General features: G+C 33.5%; 2 protein-coding genes across 3 annotated transcripts in view; one reads left to right on the forward strand and one right to left on the reverse strand.

Moving 5' to 3' along the window:
- The window catches only part of LOC120430668 (trissin receptor-like), a 429039-nt gene that overhangs the window by 199269 nt on the left and 204498 nt on the right, over positions 1–25272 (reverse strand). The window lies entirely within an intron of this gene.
- Positions 1–25272, forward strand: part of LOC120416773 (uncharacterized) — a 79320-nt gene that overhangs the window by 22620 nt on the left and 31428 nt on the right. For both annotated transcript variants that reach the window (XM_039578635.2, XM_052707997.1), the window contains exon 2: positions 932–987. The gene's annotated coding sequence lies outside the window, so the exon portion shown is untranslated. The remainder of the gene's footprint in view (positions 1–931; positions 988–25272) is intronic.

Genomic DNA, 25272 nt, shown 5'->3' on the forward strand with positions numbered 1-25272 from the left:
ATGTTTTTTTTTTTAATATTTTCCTACCAATTTCGTATGCCAACAATATTGCATGAAGACTTGTATTGCAAAAATAAGTTGTTTTTTCTGACATAGGACAAAGTTTTATCCAAATAACAAAAAAAAAAACAATTAAAATTTGATTTGAGTAAACCAAGAGTACTCCACACGAATTCAAAAGCAGTTACTTGTTTTTTGGCGCTAAAATTAAAATTTTAAGCTTGATATTCGAAATATTGAATCATGGAGTGTCACAAAATGCTTAAAAAAGTTTTTAAAACATTTTTGTTCACTAATTGATGAATATTTCAATTCACTGATCTGATGAAAATGAGCACTTAAAATTATTTTGTGTGGTGCTTGTAATGATAAAAAAAAATAAAAAATATTAATAAATTGTATTTAAATGCAACCATGTTTATTTCATCACAATCAATGCTCAATTTACCCATAACCAACCATCAATTAGTTCAAACCTGTCAATCAATTGACACTTTTTGCCGCAGTCCGCCCAACCTCCCCAACCACCCTTCTGCTGGACCACAAATCTGGTAGATGGGTGTTTGCGGTGATGCAGTTTTAATTAAACAGTTTTTCCCGTAAACCGTGTGATTATTGACTCCGGTGGCTCCGACATGCACTGTGGACTGGTCGACTCGGTATCCGATGATCCGTCGGATTTAATTTGAAATTTAAATTTCCCATGTGGTCATGTCATCCCGGCAAAGCCAGGGTGCCATGCGACTGAAGCTGTCACTATTTCACGGTGTGATGAGTGCTGGCGTGGGTATTATTTTCCGATGAGTTTAGTTGTAATTGATATTTAAATTCTAGCAAAACTGATTGAGTTTGTTATTTGCGATTTGCGAATAGTTTCATTTAGAATTGTTAAAATAATGAATCTAATTTAAGACCTTATTTTTATTTTCAGGAACATTCCAAACTTCAAACGATCCCATTAATGGCAGCGTGATATCATCATCTAAGGTGAGTCTTATTTTCAATGGAACAAAGAATTAACATAATAGGTTTTAAATGGCGCACGTGGAGTCAGAGTGAAATATTCATGGGCGCATTCGAAATAATCTCGACATTAAGTCACCAATAGCATTCGATTTTCGATCGGATTGTGGTGCAAATGCAATAAAAACAGCTTACACAACATTAACATATAGGGTGATATTGATTCCCTTTGCAGTTTGTTGAGTGAATTTTTGTGTTCAAGTGCGTAAATAGCTATTGTTGAGTGCCGCTGCTGATGCATCATATTATGCCACATTATGCCGATATTGACACCAAATATTGGCAAAGTACACGATTGTGGTGTCTGTTGGAGAATTTACAATTGAAATTGAACCAAAACTTATCATTTTACTCAACTAGTTTTACTAATCCAACTGAAATTGACCAAAAAAATGTTGTATTATTGAAAATCGCATAACTTTAGTTCACATCTAATCAAAATCATTCGTTAGAACAAATTTCGTCAGAATCCTTAAATAAGATGTATAATTAGATTACTTTTATCATTATGTCCTAGAGGGATTCACTCCGTATTATGCGCATCCTCCCAAGAAGTACGCCATGTTTCACGATGAAAGGGACCTCTTTCAAATATGGTAATCCACCCAAACTTGACATAAAGGGACTGGAGCTGGATTTGGGTTGCACCTCCCGGCCATATCTTTCCACGACGGGTTTCCCACGATACCATGAAGCAAATCGTTGACACCTTTGCGTTTACGAGGAGGAGTCGTTTGCACGTGATAAGATGATTTCGCAGAAGAGGCTAGATTAACTGAAGTGACAAGCTTTTTTGTGTCATATGTCTCATCTGAGTTGAATTAGTTAAATTTCGATATCGTAGCCTTTCATCTTATTCCAACTTCTAGAAATAACCATGCCAAGCATATAATGCAATAACTTTCTATTCTATAATTCCTTTTAAATTTTAAAATATGTTTAAACACCACTTGAATGAACGCTTCGCTGATGATAGATTTCGGTCGTCTTATCAAAAACATCTAATCTCATCTAGATGCAAACCAAATCATGTTATATCTGTAGCAAGCAATCCAATGTATACAGAATAACCTGTCATTTGATTGACTTCTGCTTCATCGTACTTCATCTACAGTTTATAACGTGAGTTTGTGATCAACTTTATAAATGTCAAATTGAAGTTATCATTAAAAAGCCACGTTTTTTTTTTTTTTAATATTGTTCATTCAGTGATGCTAACTTTTGTTTGCTTGCGCTGCAATTTTGTACAACATTGTTAAAAAAATAGTGTGCAAAGCTACATTAAAAAACTAATAATTTTAAATTGAAAAATAATATAGCTGCTCTAAAAAACATATTAAATGCTATAAAATGAAAGTCCCTATTGAATCTAATTTTGATCTCTTCACAATTTCGAGCTGAAAAATATGAAAAGTTGAACTTTTTTGAAAATTTCAGACCCTTAATGGACAATTGCAAAAACTCTCTCCGCCTCCCTCCTCCTGAAGTGTCCACATAGTTTATGAATGGCCCCCTTTTTGAAAAACCCAAAAAAAGGAAGATGTCATACCGATCCCCTTCAAGAGATATCAAGAAGCTTAAAAAAAGATTTGATTAGATATTTCGACCTTTTTTAAAAGGATTTTTTTTCATGTTATGTACGGATTAGGATGGGGTGAATAGGTGAGTCATTTTCAACGACAAAAAAAATGAAGTTTCGTGAAATTTTCTGAGCTCTCGAATAAAAAAAATTTCCAAATTTTCAAATTAACCCTAACATTTGATATGATCAAAAAGTGCATCTGAAACTTTTCAAATGTTAGGTAAAAAAAGGCAAATTTAAAGAATACTTTGAAAAGGAAAGCTTGATCATAAGGGACCATCCATAAAACACGTGGACACCTTATGGATGGGGGGGAGGGTGGATGTGTTGGCGTTTTCCCACGATCTGTACAAAAAAGTTTTTTTTTGTATGGAAATCGTCCACGATGGGGGGGGGGGGGGGTTGAGATTACCAAAAAAAGTGTCTACGTGGTTTATGGATGGTCCCTAACTTTTAATGATAATAGGTAATTTTTAATTGATATTACTGATAAACGATGTACGATATCGAAATTTATGTAAAATACTTTTCGATTTCAAATAAAGTCAAAATATATTTTTCGATTACAACATTGTCAAATCAATTTTAAACTTATGCCATAGTTCCATAGATGGCATTTTCCGGAAATTCTGAAAAGTTCTAAGCAATACCTAAAACTTTGACGAAGACACCAAATCGATCAGAAAACCAGATTTTTTTTCTGAATATTTGAATAACCTTTTTGTATGGACAGCTGCCAATATTGTTTGAAAACTTGTGTTGACGAACTAATGATGCAAAATCACTTCACACTAACGATGACAGATTATATTATGGGAGATCTGTATTTTCTTAAAGATATATCTGTATTTTATCTGTTTCATGTCAAAATCGAAGCCATAGAAGTTTTTTTTAGACTTTTAGCAACAGATTTAAGCTTTTTAATCTTATTTAAGCTTAATTAAATTACTGAATTGTTGGAATTTTTAATTAAAATCATTTTTATAAAATCTGTATATACAGATTTTTGTGATTTTTGGGATCGAAAAATCTGTATAATACAGATTTATCTGTATATCTGACATGGCTGCTTCACACACACAGTTTCATCCAAACATAATAGTAAAAAAAATCTCTTAAAATTTACTCAATCGTGGGAGAGTTGCTGAGTAATTCTCGCTGAAAGTGGACCACTATTTACACAAGGTGCTCAAAAATCAAAAGCAATGTACTTTTCCAATAGCCCCCACCAAGTTATGAATGAAACCATGTTTGATTGGTTAAATTTTTCCTCACCTCGGCGCCACGAAGCCAAAACATTTTTTTTAATTGGTAATTTTTTGACTTAGGCGCGCCTACAAAATTGCTAATAACTTTGCAAAACTTCAACGAACCCTTGATGTTTAGGGGTGTTTTGGAAAGGAAATGAGCAGAGCTTTCGAATGCACTTGTCAGAAAAATACCGTTCCATACATTTTTTAGCCACAAAACACCAATGTATTTTTAAAAGTCATTTTTGAAGGCCGGCGCCCCGCTTTATCGAAAATCTGACAAATCCATTCGAAAGCTGAGACGATTTCACATAAAGGACCAATAAATCTAAGGTGTATGTTCCTCCTATCTTTTTTAATCTAATTTTGATTCTGTAAGCGCAGCGCTCCGTTCGCATTTCGGGCACCCAAAATGTTGCAATTTGCTTGCCTCATTTTAAGGTTTTGTCAAAAAATATTGGTGCTCACTTTTTAAATGATAGTTTATTGTCCAAGGATCAAAATGCACTTTCGATAATTGACCAATATTTATGTTTTTGGGTTCTTCCAGGAAATTTAATGTCGAAAAATTGTTTTATTCTACTTTTTTTTTGTAAAATGCTCACTTACAATTCGGTGGACTTTTTTCAGTAGAACTAATAAATGTAGCATGTAGGAAATTTCACCACGAACATTTTTCTCTAAAAGAAAACGTAATTTCGATACTCCAGTGCCAAGATATTTTAGTTTTAGTGAGATAAAAACAGTGCCAATTTTACAAATTTCTCAGAATTAACAAGCACGGCCTATTATTTAAATGCGGCATATGTTTTTGAGGCCAGAGTATGGTTTCTTATAGTTATTTAGGTCGCTGAATTTAGATCTGGAATCAAATTTCAGAATAACAGTTAAATTTGGAGCCACGACCAAAATTTATTTGCGGTAATATGCTGTAATTTTAATCGCTAGTGAATTCGGTCATATTTCATCTTTTGCTCACCTTTAACGGTGCACATCAACCAGAGCTTTTGCACCAAGATTTTTGTTACAGATATTTTAGTATTTTCGAAACTACGGGAACTACCGATATAATTCTCTTTTTATCCCCTAAAGTAGAGTCTACTAAGCGATTTACAACAAAATCTGTCTATTTTTACAATCAGATTGTTGCAGGATTGGGTCCGTAAGTTTGTCAATTTTGGAATAAGAAGACAACAACTTCCTTGGTTGCTGTGCACCCTTAATTGATATTTTACTCATGCATTTTTTATGGAGATTGTTTCTTCAACTTCTGATTGTTTTGAGAGGCCTCGTGGCGCGGAGGTTAGCGGCTTCGGCTGCCGATCCCTAAGTGGCTATGGGGAAAACACGCAAATAATATTTGAGCGTGGCTTAAATATCACTGTTTATCTGAAATTTGATTCCAGATCCGAATTCAGCGACCAAAATAACTACAAGAAACCATACTCTGGCCTCAAAAACATATGCCGCATGTAAATAATAGGCCGTGCTTGTTAATTCTGAGAAATTTGTAAAATTGGCATTTTTTTTACATTAAATTGCATGGAAGAACCCAAAAACATAAATATTGGTCAATTATCGAAAGTGCATTTTGATCCTTGGACAATAAACTATCATTTAAAAATTGAGCACCAATATTTTTTGACAAAACCTTAAAATGAGGCAAGCAAATTGCAACATTTTGGGTGCCCGAAATGCGAACGGAGCGCTGCGCTTACAGAATCAAAATTAGATTAAAAAAGATAGGAGGAACATACACCTTAGATTTATTGGTCCTTTATGTGAAATCGTCTCAGCTTTCGAATGGATTTGTCAGATTTTCGATAAAGCGGGGCGCCGGCCTTCAAAAATGACTTTTAAAAATACATTGGTGTTTTGTGGCTAAAAAATGTATGGAACGGTATTTTTCTGACAAGTGCATTCAAAAGCTCTGCTCATTTCCTTTTCAAAACACCCCTAAACATCAAGGGTTCGTTGAAGTTTTGCAAAGTTATTAGCAATTTTGTAGGCGCGCCTATGTCAAAAAATTACCAATTAAAAAAAATGTTTTAGCTTCGTGGCGCCGAGGTGAGGAAAAATTTAACCAACCAAACATGGTTTCATTCATAACTTGGTGGGGGCTATTGGAAAAGTACATTGCTTTTGATTTTTGAGCACCTTGTGTAAATAGTGGTCCACTTTCAGCGAGAATTACTTTGCTCTTTTTTTTTATTTTTGGCGATTTTTTAGGTCAAAAGCCGTTTAGAGACTTCAAAATAAATTTATATAATTTTGAGGTTAAATTGATTAAAGTTACAACATTGTCTAAAATTCTTATTTAATAGATTTTTTCTTCAAAATATGATGTTTCAAATTTTTCAAAACAACGGTGAACTTTGTTCTACTTAAAATGCCAAGAAATTCGAAGCTATTATTTAATTCCAGTTTAAGTTACACTTAAAATTTCTGTCTGAAGGATTCATAAATGTTGTTCATTTTCCGATATGATTTTTTTTATTGATTTTTTAGGATGTGTTTTTTAAATATTTAAGGTTAATGTGCCTTAAGGAAAAAACTCATATAAAACTATTCAATATCTTTTAATGTAACGTTTAAGAAAAATAAATCAACACTTGCTAACAGTAAATAAATTGTGTATCATAACATTGAATACATTACTAAACTTAACCTTTAAGGTTATTCGAGAAATTAGATTTGGTTTCCATGTTATTGTTTTTTCCAAATTCAGCCATTGAAAAACTATTTTTACTCCATTTTTCTCTCAAACATTTTCCTCCAACTGTAATTTCATCGCGCAATCGTTCCATCGTTCGCCGTCCTCTGCACCAATTTGCACCAAATAATGATGAATTGAGTTCGTTCGAGGTCCCATCAAATCCAGAGATCGACCGACGAAAGTAAGGTGTGCTGGCCATCCGCTCCGCGTTCGAGTTGGATGAAAAATTGATGCTATCACACCGAAAGACAACATTAATTTAGTCGACTAGGTGGGTGGATCTTCCCCCTCCGTCCTTTCTGGTGGTGGTTTGATGGTTCCTACTGGAAGAGTCGGTAGCACCTTGTTGAAGTTGACGTTAACTCTTGCCATAATTAGGTTTAATTTGGCATTTTTCATTTAGTTTATTAAAACCCTTTTTTAAGTTAGACGGTTTCCACCCGAAATCGACCAAAAAAATATGATTTTGAACCGGACCATTCCCGATCTTCACAAAACTTGCTGGATCGTTTGTCCTACTCAAATCAACAACTCCTGTGCACTCAGTTTGGTAATTCAAAATGGCATTTGAATTTTTTGAACTTTTTAAGTTTTAATTTTTTTGTAATTACGTTTAAATTGAATAAATCATATCTTTCGAAGGAGATGTTTAAAAAAATCGATCGAAAGTGTGTTTTAACGGAAATCGTGCGCTCTTTTCAATGAAAATATTTCCAAAAGCCTAAACTTTCATTTTCGATCAAAAAAACGGCCAAAAATCAAACTTTTTTCGAAAATCAGGCTGAATACACCCTTCGATTCAATTTTTGCCATTACCATTCGAAAGAGCGGACAATTTCCTACTTTTCTTCCATAGACACCAAGTTGGAGCGATAGCGTTTTCGAGTAGCTTTTAAATAAAAACCTTTTTTCGTTTTTTTTTATTTTTTTTCCAAAAAGCTAAATTACATGTTTTATGGCAAATTTTATAACAGATCCCATTTTTAAACACGAAACAAAGTTCTGCTTCCGTGTTTTTGAGTTTTATCTTGAAGTACCGGTTTCAAATACATATAAAAGGAACGAAATTATTACTAAAGATAACCAAACAAGGTGCACTTAAAATAACATTTCCTGAACCACTTTTGTTATGGAAAAATATTTATCTCACTCGTCGGTGTTGTTAATACCTGCAAAATAGTTTAATTTTTCCTAATTTTTCGGGTTATTATGGTGGTTCCTGTCGCGTCAGGGCGGTTCAAAGATGACAATTTTGAGTATTTTTTAAATAACCATTGTCAAACGCCGTTTCAACAGAGCAAATGCGTATTTTTCCTTGAAAACCTTTCTTTTACAAACCGGATAACTATAGTTGGTTGAAACAATGTCAAGTAAGTCAAGGTTTTTGAAATATGTGTTTTTTTTTTGCAAAATCGCCATAATTCCCATGGCCCACCCTGACGCGGCAGGAACCACCCAAATGACCTAACAAAAATTATGTATAAAACTATTTTGGTAGAGAATTCCGAAAATTTGAAGCCGATCCGAGCACTTACGAGTTAGGTCATGCTGTTTGCGTAGGAAATTGTTGTATTGGAACACCGTAAATACAACATTTTTATTCAACAAAACACCTAAGTCCTTAGCAGAATATTGTAAGATGTTCAATTATTTGTCAACGTGTTTTTTTCTACAATTTAAATAAGATTAAATCCTACCCAGAATTTTTGATTTGTCAAAAACCACCCTAATGACCCATAAAATAGAAAAAAAAACTATTGGGAATTATGGCAATTTTGCAAAAAAAAACAACACATATTTCAAAAACCTTGACTAACTTGACATTTTTTCAGCCAACTATAGTTATCCGGTTTGTAAAAGAAAGGTTTTCAAGGAAAAATACGCATTTGCTCTGTTGAAACGGCGTTTGACAATGGTTATTTAAAAAATACTCAAAATTGTCATCTTTGAACCGCCCTGACGCGACAGGAACCACCATAATAACCCGAAAAATTAGGAAAAATTAAACTATTTTGCAGGTATTAACAACACCGACGAGTGAGATAAATATTTTTCCATAACAAAAGTGGTTCAGGAAATGTTATTTTAAGTGCACCTTGTTTGGTTATCTTTAGTAATAATTTCGTTCCTTTTATATGTATTTGAAACCGGTACTTCAAGATAAAACTCAAAAACACGGAAGCAGAACTTTGTTTCATGTTTAAAAATGGGATCTGTTATAAAATTTGCCATAAAACATGTAATTTAGCTTTTTGGAAAAAAAATAAAAAAAAAAACGAAAAAAGGTTTTTATTTAAAAACTACTCGAAAACGCTATCGCTCCAACTTGGTGTCTATGGAAGAAAAGTAGGAAATTGTCCGCTCTTTCGAATGGTAATGGCAAAAATTGAATCGAAGGGTGTATTCAGCCTGATTTTCGAAAAAAGTTTGATTTTTGGCCGTTTTTTGATCGAAAATGAAAGTTTAGGCTTTTGGAAATATTTTCATTGAAAAGAGCGCACGATTTCCGTTAAAACACACTTTCGATCGATTTTTTTGAACATCTCCTTCGAAAGATATGATTTATTCAATTTAAACGTAATTACAAAAAAATTAAAACTAAAAAAGTTCCTAAAATTCAAATGCCATTGTGAATTACCAAACTGAGTGCACAGGAGTTGTTGATTTGAGTAGGACTAACGATCCAGCAAGTTTTATGAAGATCGGGAATGGTCCGGATTTTGAGTGGTCGATTTCGCGTGGAAACCGTCGTTAGGATCTAAAAAACTGACAAAAATGCCAAATATATCAAGAGAGAACAACATCAGCAGTAGTCCAAAAAGAAAAGTAGCAAATCATTACCCGCTTAATGACCCATCGCGCGTTTGGACAGCCGCCCCAAGAATGGAAACAAAAGTGCATTCATGCAGTTTGTTTTTTGTTGCACTTGCTCCCGTGGTACAGGTGAGCAGGGTCTTTGTTCCCTTTTGCACAGTAAGTTGATGACGGGTAATTTGCAGCATTTATCACCTCGTTTTTCACGAAAAACAGAGAGTGTCTATTTGTTTAAGGTGAATCTCGGAGGAAAATAAAAAAAATGATTTTTGGTGATTATTTTGGACAAGATAAATCGCTGAAAGTACTCGATTTGTCGGTAACGAGGAGCACTTTGTCTGTTTGATGATGTTCTGATAAATTGACTAATGTTAAATCGTTACAAGTTGGTCAAACTTTGCGGTAATTTAATTATGACCTGTTCTTGTTCTTACGCCACATTGTGTGCCATGCCATAGCTGCACGTACCGACCACAAGTCAATGAACGCGGGGTGTTCGTGCTCATCACTTTGAGTTCGTTTTTTTATTTCTCCCTCTTTCGTTTTACCTGAAGCACGAGGTGACAATTGAGAGACACTTGAAGCATGCTTTAGTGAATGCACTCAGATAAAGTATCCTCTTGAAATATGTTTTAAATCGATGCAGACATAAATATGATAGGATAAGATATTGATGATAAATAATACGTTTTAATTATGCAATTTAGCCTTTCAATGATGTTTTGTGTTTCAAGTAATTTGGAATAATATTAACTAGGAAAATATTACTTAATTACGTTTCAAATTGTGGTTCGATAAATTTTCCAATAATCTACTCAATTTTTCAAAGGGGACGATATTGTGAATTAACATAAAATAAAACACTTTGAAAGTTGTTTTTGTGCTTTCAAAATGTGTTATATGTGGGTTACAAGCAAAAATTGCTCAACTCAACAATTAAATTGAATCTTTGATTTATGGTGGACAAAAGCTGGTTTCACGATTTGGAGAAAATTGGAGCATAATCTAAAATATAAGTAAAAACGTTATATTTTTACATAAATCCACTTATAAAGAAGACAAAAACTACGATTTCCATTAAATTATCGATTATCTGAAGGTTTGTGTCAAAGTGAATCATGAATCTATTTTTTTCGTGTTTGTTATTTTTGCCTTCATCACATCAATTAGGAAAGGCTATAAAATCACTTGAAAAATAAGTTATGATGTTTTGTTAAGTGGTTCAAAAGTTATGCCTAAAAAACAGTTTTGGCAAATGTCCGAAAAATTGTTAAAAGGGTGTTTTTTTTTATAAAAAAAAAACCCGTCATGTCATGTAATTTTAAAAAAGGTTATTGAAAGACCTTTGCAACGAGTCTAAATGATTGAATATAAGTGCTATTTTTATACTTTTTGAAAGCTGGATCTCAGATATTTTGGTGCGTTAGATGAGTAATCAAAAGACCTTTCCATAGAGCCCAATAGATTGAAGATCTGACTATCCTATCAAAAGTTATGAGCACTTAAGTGTTATTTATACACTTTTTGAACAATTAATCAATAATAGATAATAATGTGAGGAAGACGCTAACTACCTTAAGGTAGTCACATTTTTTTTTAAACAGGATATAGGATACATTTAATTGCTCGGTATCAATTTATGAAATAACTGTTTGTAATATTGTTTAAACTTCAGTTCTGAGTACTAAGTTTATGAAAATCGACTTTAAGCTCTTTTGTTTATTTATTTATTTTCATTCCTTCGATCTAAATAAGCCATTTTGTGTCATTGCTTTCTTCATACAAGTCTCAAAACAAATTGGGGGCTGTCCATAGAAAAATGCTTTACAAATAATCGAAAATTTAAAAAAGGGATTTTGTGATCGATTTGAAGTCTCGGTAATGCTTTATGTTTTGATTAGGACTATTAGGAAAAAAAGGAACTCCGAAAAAATAGTACTATAATATTACTATTTATTCATAATTTTAATAATTGTAAGGCCATACCTCTGCATCTAATGGTTGGATCAACAATGCAATATCTAAATATGAAAATTGAAGAGAAAAAAAATCCTATGGTTTTTTTTTCATGAGATGAACAATGATTAACACTGCTTTAAAAAATGTTTTAAAAATACGCAAAAGTTCTTTTTTTATATATTTAAAAAAATCACTTTTTTTCAAACTGAATGACCGTATCAAGCAACTGGAACTTTTTTTCAGGGGGTAAGATAAAAAGTTAGTTAAAAAATGTTTTTTCATGTACCAATAAAAATAGTCTCAATTGCAACTATATCGAAGACATCAAAAAGATTGGAAAATTATTTCTCTGGATACAGATCTTTGTTTTTTTGCAAATCACTTTTTTATATACAGCTTCCAAATTTGTATGGAGAAAACCATGCAAAATGGCAGTTTCAACCAAATCCAAACCAAATAGGTTTGGAATTAGAAGCCACTTATAAGAAAATAAAATTAATTTGAGGGGATTGTAACTAATTAATTTTAATAAATATGCCAAATTCTTGACGAAGTATAACTTCAGGCATGTTAATTTTTTTTCTATTGTAAGTCATTATCTGTTTAAAATCTATTATAATTTTTAAATGACATAATAAATCATCACTTTGATCAGTTAATCGATTTCAATAGATAAACTTTTGTTCAAATATCTTTTCTATTAAATAAATCATTCAAAATTTATTTAAATAAGACAAAAATGTATTAACCATTTTTTTATTGTGTAAGGATTTAGTTTAAGGTGTAAAAAGATTCGTTCACCAGTTGTTTTTCCACAACGCACAGAACGTAATCGGTACCCTCCTGGCAACTTTATATTCTTCAAGAATTTCAACCCGGGGTATGCCGGTGTAACCGATCGCGACGATGAGTGTCTGGTATATCCGTGGAATGTTAAGAATCAGCAACCGCAGTGGGAATTTCTAGATGAGACAGAGAGAGAGAGAGAGAGAGAGAGAGAGAGAGAGAGAGAGAGAGAGAGAGAGAGAGAGAGAGAGAGAGAGAGAGAGAGAGAGACAATTTCTTAAAATAGAGGATAACCCTGGAATTGTTCAAAATTTTCCTGCCCATAGCATAAAGCGATAAAATATCCGCCAATTGAATTCCACTTGAACCAATCAAGACATCAGAAACAATTCTCGGAGCGTCATTTTTATTGGATTTTCGCCGCCGACCAAATGAAAAGCGTTGACCGGAAAATTCCTTCCCACAACGATTGAGGTCTCGCGCAGGGAGAAATTCCAGCCTCAATTTTCCCAGACTAGGAGGACGACATCTCGCCGGCGACGACGTCTACGACTTCAGACCTCGCCGGTTCGTTCGTTTCGAGGTTATGTGTGTGTTGGGCTATGAAATTGCTTCTGCAAAAGTGGGCATTTTTTGTTAAAACATCCTCCCGGAGCCAATTTTATTTGTGCTGCGAAATGGGAACATAATTGAAAGGCGTTCTCTTTTGTGAAGCTGGAACGTTAGAAAAGGTTTCTGGTTTAGAAGAGCTTTAAAGTGGAGAAATGAAAAAGATTGATTTTAAAATATTTACTCTTCTACTCCAACCAAAATAAAAGCATCGCCTCAACACCCTAATTGCGCAACCACCGTCATTAATATTCACCTGGTCCATGTAAATACAATTCCGTGAAAATCGTGTTTCGACAAATAGAGTTGAAAATGGACCACTTAGCGTTCTCTGTATTTTTGTTGTGCTGCCAGATTTGAATAAATTTGTCACTCGAAAAATTACATTACCGAGCAAAATGTAAAAAAAGCGCTTAAATTGTGTGAAATATTTCCCAGCGCGCTCGAGAGGAAGGTCACCAGCACTTTTTTGTTCTTCCAGGAATTTGTACGCACAAAATGTAAATTCCAGCCACGTACCATAAACAAAGTTTGATGGTGTCCTGGTATGGACGTGGGCTGGACATGGCAAAAAAAAAAAACGAAATGGACAGAATGCGGCTTTTTGACAACGACTTTGAAATATTTTTGTTTTGTTTTCGATTCTGGAACGTGACAAAAAGCTTGCGATTTTGCTCCACTCGATGAGGTAAATTATGAAGTTGAAGGGATGATGAACACTTTAGCGTAGGGGAGAGTGGGGAGACTTGATCCCCTTTTTTTTGTATCGCACATAACTCTGTCAATTTCTCACAAAACTATGCTCTTTTTGCATGAATTGAAAGCTTAAACATTCAACTATGTTTGGCTGATAAGGGTATTTCATCAGATAAACTCTTCGAATAATGCCAAGCTTTTTAAAAAAATATTTTAAACCGGCATTTTCAAAATGTTGGGGGTAATTTGATCCCCCTTTCAACATTTTGAAGAAATCTTAAGCAAAATGTTTCTTATTCATCCAAACTTTTAATTTTCTATAAGATACAGCAATTTCACATTAAACCTGTACATTTGTGTTCAAAATATAACAAGTTTAGCATGTAAAATATTTAAAAACTTAAAATTTTCTTTTTTAGACCGAAATTGAGCATGTTTACAAAAGCTGGTAATTTTTGTTTACAAAACTTTTGAAAAATGGTTCAAACTGCAGTTAGTTATATACAACTATACTAAAGGAAACTATGTACGAAAACCCAGCCAAATTATTTAATCTTGAGGCTGATTCCAGTGACTGTAAAAATGCAGGGATCAAGTCTCCCTTAACGCACTTTTTTAAACAATTGATTGTAAAAATAGTATGACGATAAATTTAACGTCAAATGCGTAAGGGTTTTGGAGTTGATATGTTTATCAAACAATTCATGTATAAAAAATATTTTTTTGAATAATGTTTGAGTGTTTTCTATACTTATCAAAACAAAGAAAAAAGATCTCTTGGAAGTTTTTTGCAGCACTTCTTAGAAAAATGTGTGTAACTCAATCCAAACCTTTTTTAAATTTTTTCTTTGTTTTCTACAATGAGTTTTAGTCAATTTCGCACAACTTTCTAGAACAAAGCTAATTGTTTTACCCACATGCTGACGAGATACAGGCTTGGGATCAAGTCTTCCCGGGGATCAAGTCTCCCCACTCTCCCCTACATTTAAATATTTACCCTTTAAATATTTTTTTTTATTTTAGTTTTTTTTAAGGAAACTGTTTAACTCTTCCTAGAGCGTCCTGGAAATTTAAGGCCTCGTAAAAATTTCACTTCGGATAATCGAATCAAGAAAAAAAGGTTTTTTCGTTGCCTGATTTTTTATTGTTGTACTTATGTATGACCCCTTAACTACTTTCAATTGATTTTGAAATTTTCAATCCAAGATAGCGGCAAAAATGGCAGTGAAGAAATATTGAGAAAATGTCTTTGGTAATTTAATAGGTCATCAACCACTCAAATTGACTTGTCTTGATTTAAAAATAATAAAAATATATTTGCTTGATTTTCGAATATTTAAAAATCATTTCTTTTCGAAAAATCGCGATAATTCGTGATGGTTTTGTCATATCTCTTCTACAACTTTGTACAACATTGTAACAATCTTGAAAATAATCCGGCAAAGTTATAAAAATAAGCAATTAAAAAAACTTTTTAAGATACAAAAAGATCCTTTACTGATTCGAAACGTACATTGAATTTCCCTTCAAATGATACATCCTACGATTTTTTACAATTTTACAGTAACGAACAATGCACAAACAATTGTTTTAAAATATTTTCCAAATCATCAATCTTTCAGGTTACGAATTATTGAAAAAAAAACGTATTTTTTTAGAGTTCAAAAATAAAAAGGAGAATCTTGGATTTGTGATCAAGGAGTAAAATAACCTTTCAGGACAACATTTTTCGGAAATCGAAGACGGTTCGGGAATATGTTTACCGATTTTGTATGAATTTGAGATTTTTTGAAAATTATTAATCTTTGAGTTATATTTTTAATTTTAAAATTTGAGCAATTCTCTACGAAATCGGTCTTTTTTCTTCAATTTTAATTTTTGTATTTTTTAATCCGGCTGAAACTTTTTTGGTGCCTTCGGTATGCCCAAAGAAGCCATTTTGCATCATTAGTTTGTCCATATAATTTTCCATACAAATTCGGCAGCTGTCCATACAAAAATGATGTATGAAAATTCAAAAATCTGTATCTTTTGAAGGAATTTTTTGATCGATTTGGTGTCTTCGGCAAAGTTGTAGGTATGGATACGGACTACACTGGAAAAAATAATACACGGTAAAAAAAAATTTGGTGATTTTTTTATTTAACTTTTTATCACTAAAACTTGATTTACAAAAAAACACTATTTTTAATTTTTTTTATTTTTTGATATGTTTTAGAAGACATAAAATGCCAACTTTTCAGAAATTTCCAGGTTGTGCAAAAAATCACTGACCGAGTTATGAATTTTTTAATCAATACTGATTTTTTCAAAAAATCGAAATTTTGGTCGTAAAAATTTTTCAACTTCATTTTTCGATGTAAAATCAAATTTGCAATCAAAAAGTACTTTACTAAAATTTTGATAAAGTGCACCGTTTTCAAGTTATAGCCATATTTAAGTGACTTTTTTGAAAATAGTCGCAGTTTTTCATTTTTTTAAATTAGTGCACATGTTTGCCCAGTTTTGAAAAAAATATTTTTGAAAAGCTGAGAAAATTCTCTATATTTTGCTTATTCGGACTATGTTGATACGACCTTTAGTTGCTGAGATATTGCAATGCAAAGGTTTAAAAACAGGAAAATTGATGTTTTCTAAGTTTCACCCAAACAACCCACCATTTTCTATCGTCAATATCTCAGCAACTAATGGTCCGATTTTCAATGTTAATATATGAAACAATTGTGAAATTTTCCGATCTTTTCGAAAAAAATATTTTTGGAATTTTCAAATCAAGACAAACATTTTAAAAGGGCGTAATATTGAATGTTTGGCCTTTGTGAAATGTTAGTCTTGATTTGAAAATTCCAAAAATATTTTTTTCGAAGAGATCGGAAAATTTCACAAATGTTTCATATATTAACATTGATAATCAGACCATTAGTTGCTGAGATATTGACGATAGAAAATGGTGGGTTGTTTGGGTGAAACTTAGAAAACATCAATTTTCCTGTTTTTAAACCTTTGCATTGCAATATCTCAGCAACTAAAGGTCGTATCAACAAAGTCCAAATAAGCAAAATATAGAGAATTTTCTCAGCTTTTCAAAAATATTTTTTTCAAAACTGGGCAAACATGTGCACTAATTTAAAAAAATGAAAAACTGCGACTATTTTCAAAAAAGTCACTTAAATGTGGCTATAACTTGAAAACGGTGCACTTTATCAAAATTTCAGTAAAGTACTTTTTGATTGCAAATTTGATTTTACATCGAAAAATGAAGTTGAAAAATTTTTACGACCAAAATTTCGATTTTTTGAAAAAATCAGTATTGATTAAAAAATTCATAACTCGGTCAGTGATTTTTTGCACAACCTGGAAATTTCTGAAAAGTTGGCATTTTATGCCTTCTAAAACATATCAAAAAATAAAAAAAATAAAAAATAGTGTTTTTTTGTAAATCAAGTTTTAGTGATAAAAAGTTAAATAAAAAAATCACCAAATTTTTTTTACCGTGTATTATTTTTTTCCAGTGTAGTCCGTATCCATACCTACAACTTTGCCGAAGACACCAAATCGATCAAAAAATTCCTTCAAAAGATACAGATTTTTGAATTTTCATACATCATTTTTGTATGGACAGCTGCCGAATTTGTATGGAAAATTATATGGACAAACTAATGATGCAAAATGGCTTCTTTGGGCATACCGAAGGCACCAAAAAAGTTTCAGTCGGATTAAAAAATACAAAAAAAATCGAATGACCGAAATCCTAGAGAACTGCTCATTTATGAAATACTTGATATTTAAGATGTTATTATAAAGCTGTTTAAAAATAGATAGTTTGGCGGTGTATTTTCGATGATCTTGGAAATGTTTTTTTTCTTCAAAACATTCACAATGTTACTTTTTTTTTGAATTATTATTCACATTGAAACCAATAATTTTGCAGAAAAAAGAAAATCGGGTTGAAAATTAAATGTTTTCTAGGTACCGATTTTTGATTATTTTTCTAGCATTTTTTTATGGACAAAAAAGAAAGAAGAAGGCAAAAACATTGAAGAGAATTTGCAGGAATTTTGTTAATTATGTTTTTTTTATTTATTTGCTGATTGAAAGTATAATTAGCCATTGCAATTTTAATCAAAGTTTATGACAGTTCATGTCACCTCCCCCTTTCAGAATCGGCTCGAAAAATCAGAGGGTAAAAAAATATGTGCTCAAAATATATAAGCTAAACAATTTTTTTTAAGTAATTTGATATGAATTTGAAATTGATTGATTCAATTTAATGTCCAATTTAAGTTTGAAATATTTTTTTCAATACATTTTCCAATCGTCACAAAATAAATTTACATCTGAATGTATCATCAAATTTTTTAAATTTTACTAGTTAAGCAGTGATATGAATTAATTAATCTGGAAACTGCTAATTACTTGCTTCACCGCCCACAAACGTGGGCAGATTGTAAATATTAATTGGCAATCGGAAAAATAATACCTGCAACGGAGATGATTTCATCAACCGGTAACGCGCTAGGCAGATTCAATTGCGTCGCAAATAAATCACTCGATAGTCGATGATGGCTCGTAATTGTGGCCCCAACTTGTTATTCCACACTGGTTGTTGTTTTCGAACAAAGTTTCCTCTCGCCGGGGAGGACCGTCCCCCTTTCAAATCCAATGAATCGCCATCGTAATTAAAATTTCTCCAATCAGCCTCGCCCCGGCTACCTTGGCCTTGATTATGATATTGGCATAAATTGTGGTGCACGGTATCATCGAAGCGAAATAAATTCCAACTTGTCGAAACATGTGCTGCCTGCCACAGGTTGGTAAATGTTTAAATGGTGTTGTTTACTGACAGGGATCATACTTAGATTACATACTTTTACTCATCCTTAGTTTTGCATATTTTTACTTGTCAAAATCTTGTGAAAAAAGTAAATCTTTCCCAGTTCCTGAGGGGAACACCCTTGAAGAGTATCGGGACCGGCATATACAAAGCGGATTCAGTGGCAATTTCATTCTCAACTTAATGTTAACATGTTAAGGTTAATGTTAACATTCCATAGGTCGCCTCCCTAAGGTGTTGTGATAAGGTCCAGTTTGTGACGATACACTACCTTCCCTTTACTAAGCAATCGAATCCAGAAGGGAAAAGATCACCAGTTGTGTTGGTCCGAGCCGGGATTTGAACCCCGATCTGCCGCTTACTAGGCGGGAGCGTTACCACTAGGCTACGTGGCTCGGTCAAAATCTTGGATTTATTTTTTAATTATTGAAAAAAATGTATGATTGTTTTTAAATGCGAAATTCTTTAATACGCAATGTATGGTTAGCTCTTGAACAATAATATTACATTATTAAGATAACTATTCACAGTTACTTAACATAGAACAGGATTAAAGATTATACTTGATAAGTTTATGTTAAATATTTATGGGATTTTTTTAAACAGCTTAGAAATCATCGTTTTATGACAAATTTTAAAGTTAAAAAAATGCTGACTAATGATGAAAATCAGTCTATGAAACGCATAATTCGCGACCACGGTACAGCCCTTCACGGATGCTGTGGCCACACCCGTTGAAATATGCGAGCAAACGTTCCGGTTGGTAAAGGCGCCAGTGCATGTCGATGAGCTTGCAACTTACTACACGTTAGACGTCCTTTCCATTTCATGTAGTCGAGCCAGAGTCGGATGCTGCGTGTTTATGCATTGCAACAGATGGAATCAGATCGGCACACGACAGAGATGTTGACTGCGGAGATATCTTGCATTAATTCCCTAATGACGCTATGGAAAGAGAGTTGCTAGTTTAGCTTTTTTTTAATTTTTTATGTATTTTGTTTCACATTGCTCATTGCTCATTGCTCGTATCTCATTTCTCACATCTCATTTCTCATTTCTCATTTCTCATTTCTCATTTCTCATTTCTCATTTCTCATTTCTCATTTCTCATTTCTCATTTCTCATTTCTCATTTCTCATTTCTCATTTCTCATTTCTCATTTCTCATTTCTCATTTCTCGTTTCTCATTTCTCGTTTCTCATATCTCATCTCTTTTTTGTTAAAATGAGTCTTGCTTTGCTAGCTGATCTCTGTTTTCAGAATCATTAGTATTTACTGCAGTATGTTTAGTATGACGATGCTGATGGCAGCAAAGATGCCATCGGAAATTCCAAAGTAACAATTCTTGAACCAGTTCTTTTCACAGATTAGAAGAGGAAAAACGCAGGCATTTTGATAAGACTTTTTTATGATCTATCTTCCGTTGAGACCCCTCATACTCTTGAACAAGTAATTTATAATCATTTCAAACAACTCCAAATAAATTGATCAAACCAACGTCCAATTGTAGCTGATTGCACCCCCTAATGAGCTTCTATTGCGCTTTACCAATCAATTGTTTCATTTCCTTTGGCGCAGCCGTCAACGGCTTCCGAGAGGCGTCATGCTGTGTGCTCGTTTCGTTAGCAATCAGTAATACACAACTTGTACGTGCAGGTCCTCTCTCTCGGGAGCTTTCAACCCATTTCCCTCCCATCTCATAATGGAAACCGATGCATTTGTTGCACTGCAGGAAATACGCATCTCTAAGTGTTACTTACTGCGGCACCGGACGAGAACCTGCAGGTCTATTGCAGTTCATCCTGGTTGTGCTTTGCAGTCGCATGTTGACCTTAAAAAAGGGAAATGAAACCTGACCGAGCTTTACGTATGACAAAAGGTGATTTTGAGATATGCGGCAACAAATTTGTATAACGAGTGGCAGCATTGTTAATTATTATCTCTTTCGGATTAAATTCCAAGTTATGAAGACCTGTACAATATTTTATAAGTCGACATTCACGTGTGGCAGTTTTTAGTCTGTCCAAACATCACGTATGACAAATGGCACATGAATCTGAGGTAATCGGAAACATTTTGTATTACGAGTGGTAGCATTGTTTGTATTTTTTTAAATATTTTGCTTAATATTTCAGATCAAATTCCATGTTTTGGAGATCATTAAAGTCTGTTATCACCATTAACTCAATTTTGCCCAAGAATGCACGAGTGGCAACATCGCTCGACCACGACGAATTACATGCTCTGTGCCAGGCTACTGGTTGGGGCTGGCCCCGTTTGTCTTCCTATCCAGCGTGTGGAATCCCGAGAAAAACGCGTAAATATTTATTACGAACTTTATGAAAAGGGGCGTGGCACCCTTCCACACGGGTGGAGGAGTTTTGCACCGACGGGCAGTTTTTACTTTTCACTTTTATCAGATCACGCTGAGGCATCAAGCTTTATCCTCCGTGGATGACGTTGGGACCATCGCCAACCTCAACTCCGGCTTGCATGCTGCTGACGATGTGCACAGGGAAGAAATTAAAATTAGTGCTAGGCATTACGTTCGCTTTCATCTGCGGTGTTGTGGTCGGACAGCTATGCAGGGATTATCAAGTTTAATAAAACATCATTGAAAAATGCGAATTACCTGAAATATCTTGTAATTGTGCATTAAAAAAAAATTACCTGTTTTTATCATAATCTTTTTATTATGTCACACTTATTTTAAAATATTTTCTTAGAAAATATTTTGTTTCTTGTTTCTTGTTTCTTGTTTCTTGTTTTTTGTTTCTTGTTTCTTGTTTCTTGTTTCTTGTTTCTTGTTTCTTGTTTCTTGTTTCTTGTTTCTTGTTTCTTGTTTCTTGTTTCTTGTTTCTTGTTTCTTGTTTCTTGTTTCTTGTTTCTTGTTTCTTGTTTCTTGTTTCTTGTTTCTTGTTTCTTGTTTCTTGTTTCTTGTTTCTTGTTTCTTGTTTCTTGTTTCTTGTTTCTTGTTTCTTGTTTCTTGTTACTTGTTTCTTGTTTCTTGTTTCTTGTTTCTTGTTTCTTGTTTCTTGTTTCTTGTTTCTTGTTTCTTGTTTCTTGTTTCTTGTTTCTTGTTTCTTGTTTCTTGTTTCTTGTTTCTTGTTTCTTGTTTCTTGTTTCTTGTTTCTTGTTTCTTGTTTCTTGTTTCTTGTTTCTTGTTTCTTGTTTCTTGTTTCTTGTTTCTTGTTTCTTGTTTCTTGTTTCTTGTTTCTTGTTTCTTGTTTCTTGTTTCTTGTTTCTTGTTTCTTGTTTCTTGTTTCTTGTTTCTTGTTTCTTGTTTCTTGTTTCTTGTTTCTTGTTTCTTGTTTCTTGTTTCTTGTTTCTTGTTTCTTGTTTCTTGTTTCTTGTTTCTTGTTTCTTGTTTCTTGTTTCTTGTTTCTTGTTTCTTGTTTCTTGTTTCTTGTTTCTTGTTTCTTGTTTCTTGTTTCTTGTTTCTTGTTTCTTGTTTCTTGTTTCTTGTTTCTTGTTTCTTGTTTCTTGTTTCTTGTTTCTTGTTTCTTGTTTCTTGTTTCTTGTTTCTTGTTTCTTGTTTCTTGTTTCTTGTTTCTTGTTTCTTGTTTCTTGTTTCTTGTTTCTTGTTTCTTGTTTCTTGTTTCTTGTTTCTTGTTTCTTGTTTCTTGTTTCTTGTTTCTTGTTTCTTGTTTCTTGTTTCTTGTTTCTTGTTTCTTGTTTCTTGTTTCTTGTTTCTTGTTTCTTGTTTCTTGTTTCTTGTTTCTTGTTTCTTGTTTCTTGTTTCTTGTTTCTTGTTTCTTGTTTCTTGTTTCTTGTTTCTTGTTTCTTGTTTCTTGTTTCTTGTTTCTTGTTTCTTGTTTCTTGTTTCTTGTTTCTTGTTTCTTGTTTCTTGTTTCTTGTTTCTTGTTTCTTGTTTCTTGTTTCTTGTTTCTTGTTTCTTGTTTCTTGTTTCTTGTTTCTTGTTTCTTGTTTCTTGTTTCTTGTTTCTTGTTTCTTGTTTCTTGTTTCTTGTTTCTTGTTTCTTGTTTCTTGTTTCTTGTTTCTTGTTTCTTGTTTCTTGTTTCTTGTTTCTTGTTTCTTGTTTCTTGTTTCTTGTTTCTTGTTTCTTGTTTTTGGAAAATGATTATTAAATAATTTTCTGTTGAATACACGTCTGCTAGATTAAAAAACAAGGGTTGTCCACATGCGCTTTCAGAAATATATAAATGTTGAAATAGAAAATTATGTTATTTCGCGAAAAGCTCCCCTGACTCTTAAAACCAAAAGTGCAACACTGCCAACTGGTTGCATAAACCCTTCCGGCCAGCACGTACGCCAACGCCAAGTAGCAACAATTTGTAGCCTACACATTTCGGCAAACGATCCCGGAAGACCACGATGAAGGTAATTTCGGCCGGTTCCTGTTGAAAAGCTGTACCAACACAAGCCATCAAGCCGTCGCTTGACCACGGGGCAAATCACGGGTTAATTTATGGTCAAAAGTTCTTTTTTGAAGGAAGAAGGGGCAAATTTTCGTGGAACATATTTTCACATAAGGCACGATTTTGGTGGACTCGCTAAAATTATGAACCCGGAGATTGATGGTTCCAAGTAACAGCAGCAGCTTGGTGAAAGTTGAAGAGTGATTGAAAGTGGTGTAATTTATGGCATATTTTATGGTTTTGATTAAATTATGGTCCAAAAGGTAAGCAATATGGACGATGAGAAATATGGAAATTTTTATTAAGTTTTCTTCATGGTCTGAGGCTTGTTAGGAAAATCACATTGAAACGCTTGTTAAATTGCAATTTTAACGTTGGGTTCAAGTGAATTGAATCTCAAAGCTGAGGATTATTCAAAGCTCCTAAGCAAACATCTTCATCTCCATTGATATGGAATGTATCCTCAAAATTGGATTAATTTCAATTATGAATGATACATGAGCCATAGATCATGTCTTTGGAAATTGCATTCCATTACGTCTATTGTTGCTATCGTTCCAATGGAAGCACGAATCATGTAGACTCTTGAACTTTCATGTCTTCAATTGTACGAGTTCACAGCTGACGATGTCGAAGCTAGCATATTCATCTGCACAAAAATAACAAATTCGTAGAAAACATCTTGCTGAAAGAAGGCAGCCCTGAATGCATCGAAGAAGCTTCCTTTTTCTGTATGAATTCAGTACTCTGGCAAGTCAATAATCTGCTTGTTACCGTAGGAGAATCTATTTTAGGTAACAACCATTCCTAGTGACTTGTTTCAATGTTAGGCGATTTCAGGTTAGACTTGCTCGAATTTATCATCCTGCGATAGCCTAACTGAGTCGTAAAATTTGAACCAGTCTACCCATCACTCACTTTCAGCTGCTGCTGTATCGTCGCTAGTCAGACTCGAAATTGTTATAATCTGCTGTACAGTAAAAGCTGAACGCGTCTTCCGATCCAAAAGGTGATATCAACCCGTTCTGGACCATCAACTACGCTAAATCGCACCTTATGGACCACTACGAGCCAGTCTACCCTGCGCACGTGGAGCTTGACGGTGACGACGGCGACCAAGAAGTGATATTTTGCATTTTGCCGGTGTTCGGCGCTGGTGCAATTTGTTTTAGTTAAATTACATGCTGCTGCACTTCTACTACATCTCGATCTGGTGGAATCGGCTTCTGCATCTGCGGCGGCTGCAGATCTTTCCCGCGTGATGCGCTCGATTTGTGTTCGCGGGCTGCTGCTGCTGATGTGTATATTTTACTCGTTTCTGTTGAAAAATGTATATTGTACATCGTGGTGGTACTTGTTGCAGATGCTGCTGCTTGCTGAATTAATCCTGTACAACATGGTGCACTTTCGGGATCTCACCGCGTGTGATTACTATGGTTTGATTCTTATCTCTGAGGGGGAAGGGATGGGCTGGTCTCTCTTGTACCGTGCAAAGAAAATATGGTAAAATCATGATGTATGCGATGGCAACGAACCGCGTTTCAAGGTTTTTCCAGATCATTGCATTAGATTGTGCGGACTGGGTGTAGTTACAGTAATTATGCTAACAAGTCTGTGTTTGCGTTCGCAACATTCCTGGAGTAATTGTTAAGCAAATATTATTGTCGGTTACGTTTAACATATAGTCGGAATAATTTCTGATTTATTTTTGCAAACAACCATTTTCACAGATCTTATCAGAAAAATATGTGTCACTTCCTATGTTCGAATTGAACTACAATTTTGAAAATATTTTTAAAATGCTTAGAAGATATTTTTTAAGTAAATAAGACAATATAGTTGAATTCAGACAATATTTGTTTCAGAAATTATAAAATTCTTCTAAATCATGGGAACATTCCATACAAAAATTATAGTATGAGGAAAACATAAAATATCTGAAAACATTATTTTCATAATATGGTTATTTTTTTACAGCATGAAGTTTTTTGTATTCTTTTAAAATAATATTTTGATTTTTTAACAAAGTTGTTACCGACTTTAGCTTCTTTGATTTTTTTAAAATAACATTTATACAAGTCCAAATCTACTGAACAGCTTGAAATGGATTTAAAGAAATAGAAAAACTCATTGGAATATTTTTAAACAGTCACGCAATTCTGGGTTGAAACCTTATAACAAAACATAAGTCCTGTTTGCTTTCTAAAAATAAAAAAAAATAACTCCGTGGAGCATTTTTTTATTCAAAATATCGTTTATCGATGTATTTTTTATTTAGCTTTGTGGAGTCCTTCGCTATGACTTAAGAAGCAATCGATGCCTCTGTGCTCTCTTATGCTAACTAGACAGAAAAACCAGCAAGCTTGGTACAAGAGAGCACAGAGGCATCGAATGTTGCATTATTGGTTCATCCATAAAAATTTCCATACACAATTAACAGTATCGATCTCCAAAATATTTGAGAATCTGTATCTTGAGAACGGAGTTTTTGATTATTTTTGTTTCTTGAGCTTGTTTTGAAAAAGTCAAAAATGAACACTAATAAAAAAATTCCAAGGTTTTTGAGTATGTGCAAAACTTGAATTTTTAATGATTTCATATTAATTATGTTTCAGAGGAGCCAA

The sequence above is a fragment of the Culex pipiens genome, chromosome 2, assembly GCF_016801865.2.
Source record: "Culex pipiens pallens isolate TS chromosome 2, TS_CPP_V2, whole genome shotgun sequence".
In the NCBI taxonomy this organism is placed as follows: domain Eukaryota; kingdom Metazoa; phylum Arthropoda; class Insecta; order Diptera; family Culicidae; genus Culex; species Culex pipiens.